Below are 6,009 nucleotides of genomic sequence, written 5' to 3' on the forward strand. Positions count from 1 at the left end.
AAATTAATTGGTTCAATTGTCAAACATCCATTTTCTTTCCTTCTCACCTCTCACCTATTACCCCTACACTAAAAAAAAAAAAATGACAAATGACCTTTGCAACAAACAAGCATAGTCAAACATAACAAACTTTCACATTAGCCATGTCCAAAAATGCAGATTTCATTAGTTCATTAGCTCTTTCTTAAGAGAAATTCTTCATCATTACTCTGCTGGAATAATATTTGATTATTGCTTGGGGAATTCTTACGCTAACCTATCTATTTAGTATCTCAGAAATATTTATTGTTGTCTAGAGTACCTGGATCAATTCACAATTCCACCAACAGTGCAGTGTACTTATTTTCCTTTAGTCCCTCCAATATTTGTGATTTTCTTTTTTTTGATAACTTTGCCACTCTGAGGTAGAACTTTAATTTCTTTAATTTGTACTTCTCTACTAGTGATTCAGAGTTTTTTTCATATGGTTATAGACTATTATGTTTTTTTCTTGTTGATATGATTATAATAATGATTATTTTCCAATTTTGAACTTATTTGAATTTCTAATATTCATCCCACTTGATTATAAAAAATCATTAAAATGTATTACTGTACATTATTTGTCAATATTTACTATATTTATATAGTCATGATTGATATTGGTCCACATTTTTTCAGCCCTTTATATTGAGGATTAAAAGTATATTGTCTCATAAAATGAATTACCATTTTTATACTTTGACACTTCAATGTGTCTCCTTGATGAGACTTGATGAGTCTGCTTTAGTTTAGATTGGAAGCTGTAGTTCAAAAGTTCTGTTCAATTCTTATCCATTTCTTCCTATAAATCTTCCATGATGGTTCCATCTAATGGGCTTTTAAAATAGAACATATATTAAAGTAGCAATCAGCAATCTATTGTTTATAGATCACACTAATTACATTAGTAATCCTTCTTCTTTTCTCTTCCTGTGTATGCCTGATTGTATTTTTAATGCTACTTCTGTCAAATTTTTCATTGGCAATATTTTGTGGCACACTCACATCTATCTTGGATCTTTTTAGTTTCCTTTTTTTTTTTTTTTTTTTTAAACCCTTAACTTCTGTGTATTGGCTCCTAGGTGGAAGAGTGGTTAGGGTGGGCAATGGGGGTCAAGTGACCTGCCTAAGGTCACACAGCTGGGAAGTGTCTGAGGCCAGATTTGAACCTAAGACTTCCCATCTCTAGGCCTGACTCTCAATCCACTGAGCTACCCAGCTGCCCCTTTGGTTTCCTTTTGATCATCTGCAACCTTAATTCTTCAGAAATTATTGGATTCTATGACCTGCGTCCATACAAAATAAATGAAAATATTGATGTTAAAAAATGATGTTTCAGAAGAAATAGGGGCTATTAAAGCCTCATAGATTTAGAACTATAAGAGGGTCTCTCAGAGATCATATAATCTAACTCCCTCATTTTATAGATGAGAAAATTAAATCTCAAGAAAGTAAAGTGATTTGTCCAAGGTCACATAGGTAAAAAGCATTAGAGGCATATATAAATCCAGATGTTCCAACTCTAAACCAAGTGGACTTTCCAGTGCATCATAACTATACCACCTTGCAAAAGTATTGCATGATTTCTCAAAGACAAATACATCCATCTCTTCCATCTTCTATGCCATTTTGATCCCAATTTTTCCATCATTTGCAACATCTCAGCTGTAGCCTTTAGCAGAGGTGCTGTTTTCAGTCACTTCCTGATCACCATTCACTTATGAGTTAGTTAATAAGCCTTTCTTTGCCTATAGAGGACTAGGGCACTTTTGGGATGATGTTTTGAACTAAGAGTTGTGAACCATTTTACTTAAACTGGACTGCACCACAAGTTAGCCAATGACTAGATTAAGATCACATTTGTTCTTTTGTTGCTCTCTAGTCTTTTAATGTTTCTGGTTTTTCAGTTCAGCTCTAATATGACGGCATCAGAAATCTTTTTTTTTAGTTCTTAATTCTTTTATCCCTAAACTGGAGCAAATATTCCCAGGGCTCTACTTCCTTAAAATGAAAAGAAGTTGAGTGAAATTGAGGTGATAAAACTGCCTTAAACTTCATCCCAAAATGCTTCTCTGTTCCATCCAAATAAAGGGTAGTTACAGAAGATTTAAAATGTCCTTTCATACATGTGTCCTAGCTAGGCTTATGTACCCTACATTTGTTTCCCTCCATGAATATTTCTTTCTCTTTTTTTTTAAACCCTTACCTTCCATCTTGGAGTCAATACTATACTGTGTATTGGCTCCAAGGCAAAAGAGTGGTAAGGGCTAGGCAATGGGGGTTAAGTGACTTGCCCAGGGCACACAGCTAGGAAGTATCTGAGGACAGATTTGAACCTGGGACCTCCCGTCTCTAGGCCTGGCTCTCAATCCACTGAGCCACCCAGCTGCCCCCTCTATAAACATTTCTCAAGAGGGTTTATTGAGGAAATGTTATATCACTGCTTTTATTACTATGTTATATATGTCTATCCTTTGTATTAATTATGTTCTTTGGCTAGCTAGTACAAGTTGGTTCTACTTTCTGATTTGGATAACTTTCTTAATGGAAAGGATCAGAAGCAATGATAGGTGTTAGAGAACACTGAGGAGGCAGTCCCACAGGAAAAAAAAAAATTATCATTCAGGAAACATATGTCCAAATTGTTTCTTATCATTTAATTTCATAAGAATGAGTTCTTTAAGATTGATGGGATACTTTGATACCCACATATATTTGGTGACTACAGTATGTATGTATTATAAGTTTAAAATTAATATACAATAACTCCAAGAATTATATTTTATAAGATTTGCTAATAATAATCACTTGAAGTAAAAGAAATAAAAGGACAAAAGTAAAAGCCTGAGTAAAGAAAGCTTTCCCTATCACATTCCAGGAAAAAAGAGAGAGGGGGCGGAGCTACACAAAACTTTATCTCCGAAGTGTAAGGATGTGAAGTGAGAATGAAAGTGGGATGCTGGGATTTAGAGTCCTGGGGAGCAGATTCTAATTACACAGTATATATGCACACATACATATATATAGTCTAGTCTACTTGTTATTTAGATGGAAGAAAAGATGGGTTTGGGCCTTTTTAGAGTAAAATAGAAGTGGATAATATTATTCAAGAGACTTGGCTTTAAATTCAGGTCAGTCTTCTGAGTTGGAGAGATCTCAGAACTGGGCCTTAGAATCATCTTCAGAGATGGGAAAAGGAAATATTTCCGTTTGGGTCAATGTATACACTTCAGGGCCTACATTGTTCACTGATATTTTTGGAATAGTTGACAGGAGGAAGAAAAAGTCTTTCCATTTGCTATTAGGAGCTGAGTTGAGCTGAGGGTTCAGACAAAAGCTGAACTCAGCTAAGCTCAAAGCTCATAGAAGAGCTGAGTTGGAAGCAGAGTTGAACTGAAAGCTCAGGGGAGATCTCTGATAAGGAATGAGAAAAGCCCACAGAGAATTCCCTTGCTATTTGCTTCCTGTGAGGTCAAAACCCCTCAGAACCTAGCTGAGGCAGCAGACCTGGAAAATGTCTGCAGATCCCAAGCCTAGGATTTCTTCTGTTTTGCTGAAAGAACATAACATTGCTTCAGCTACCCAGAAACCAAATAAATTGTTGACATCAAGGCCCAAAGGCCAGAATCATGAGATTCCCTGGACACAGGTGTGCTGTACTCGTGTGGCTCCTTACTATGGTTTTATATATTCGTATTCACTCTCTACCAATTTATACTATATGCATCAGTGAAGGAGTATGTTCCAGATTTATGGATTATTCTGCCATAATTATTTTTGCTTGGCCATCTATTTAGAAAATGACCTGATTAAGAGTTAATAGTCTCATCTGTCTGATTTATTGAATGGGAAGCACACTGATGGGGGCTCAGGAATTATAACCATGAATAATAGAAATGTAGTTTCCTCACTATGGTTAACCTTAGGACTCTGCGTGAATTGCAACAGTGTGGCCACTCCCTCTGTGAACCACTGGCAAGACAGTGTGAGTGTAGGTTGGGTGAATGAACCAGCCCAGACAGAAAAGATAAGAGTGTAGTTGCTATGGTGTGCAACACTATTAAAAATAAACACATTAGTGGGGGCTCGTGAGCTATGGTTTTGAATATATATAAACCACAGGGTACCTTGAACCTGGGTTCTCTTTCTTAGGGAGCCAATGTGCTAGTAAGGATGTCCCCAGAATCTATTTTCTTCCAGGGAAGGACCCCCCCTCCCCCTGGGGCCACTATAAATAAGGTAATTTTTTTTTTAGTTTCACACAGTTGTAGTTTCTGAGGAGAGTGGCAAAAATGGAACACAGATGTCAGAGGCAAGCATTCCAGGAATAAAGTGTGACAAGGGAGAAGTCTTTATGTTGGCTTTGGATCTAGGGCTTTCTTTCTTCTCCTTTCCCCTACTCCCTGAACCAGTTCTGAAATGAGCTGTCTTCTCCAACATCTTCAAGCTGTGATTTCATTAAACAAGAGCTATGAAACCTATGTTTAAATCTCTATTAGATTATTTCCTTTCATTCTGAATGCCTTCACAGGAAGGAGAGTGGAGTATATGAAGTCATAGAAGTGAGTATGAATTCTAGTTCTGCTATTTACTATCCGAGGAAACTTTGGGCAACTCATATAACATGCCTATGTCTTAAATTTCCTCACCTGTTGGGAGTAGAAAATGATGTCTAAATTACCTTTTGGGGGCAAGTAGGTGGGTTAATAGAAAGAAAGCAAGGTCTAGAGACGGGAAGTCCTGGGTTCAAATTTGACCTCAGACACTTCCTAGTTGTGTGGCCCTGGGCAAGTCACTTTAACCCCAATTTCCTAGTCCTTACTATTCTTCTGGCTTGGAACTGTTACTTAGTATTGATTATAAGAAAGAAGGTAAGGTTTTTAAAAAAGTACCTTCTTGCCCTAAATCCTATTATTTTAAACATACAAGATTAGCTTGGCTGATTTTGTATGGCTTGCCTTTAGGCAAATGAGCCTATGATTTAAACAAAGTATTCTCATGCTTGGGAAATTTTATGTCCCTTAGATATTTCTCAGGATATAGGAATAAAATGTTAGACAAAAAGGACAATATTGTAAAAGACAAACCCTTTTAATTGTAGTTATTAATTATCTGTTCTCTATAGTTACCAAAAATCAAAATGTATTTGTGCATGTATACACACACATACAATTGTTTTAAGTATACTTTTGCAAAGTTACATTAAACCCATTATTTTCTTGGAACTGTCTACAAAGCTAAGGTTCCTATAGTAACTCAGCCACATCACATTCTTTACACATTTGTGGCATGCATTTTTGAAATAACATGCAATTTACTGTACTGAATTACAATTGATATACAATTTATGATGTGCACCTGCATTTTATGGTATGTTAAGACAGAAAAGGCAATAAAATGCAAGAAATTGGCAAAATACAAATATAGGTACAATATGGTACCCTGACTGAGAATATGAGAACTTCATAACTTGGTAATTTTTTGATATATGAGAGCTTCCTTTAATCCTAGTGCTTTAATGGTTTTGTACATACCTTCTTAGTACAAAGGTTTGATGGGGCTACACATGGTAAAGATGGAACGGTTCACTGTTTTTCCATAAGCCTCCCCTGTGTGTAGTTTTCCTTGGAGAGTAAACACTACCAACATTCAATGGTTTAAAAACTTGTTGCAATAAAATGCATTTGTACATTGTACATATTTGCACAAACATTAAAATGACTGCTTTTCAGCTTCTTATAAACCCACTAAGAATATCTAAGTAAATAAATGCTGAAAAATTTTGTCTCCTTTGCTTTGCACAAGTCTGTTGCCAAAGCTTTGTTTCTTCCTTAATAGTATTTTCCACTTATACCTGTTCCCTTCCAAGAACTTAATTGCCTCATGTCTTCAGATCAATGAAGCCTCCTTTTAAGTTTCTGTACCTCTAGCATTAACTACCTCTTCTTTAGTGATTTTTCCAAAGTCCTTCCCACTCCACCACTAACC

This window comes from Gracilinanus agilis, chromosome 1 (assembly GCF_016433145.1).
Source record: "Gracilinanus agilis isolate LMUSP501 chromosome 1, AgileGrace, whole genome shotgun sequence".
Classification (NCBI taxonomy): Eukaryota; Metazoa; Chordata; class Mammalia; order Didelphimorphia; family Didelphidae; genus Gracilinanus; species Gracilinanus agilis.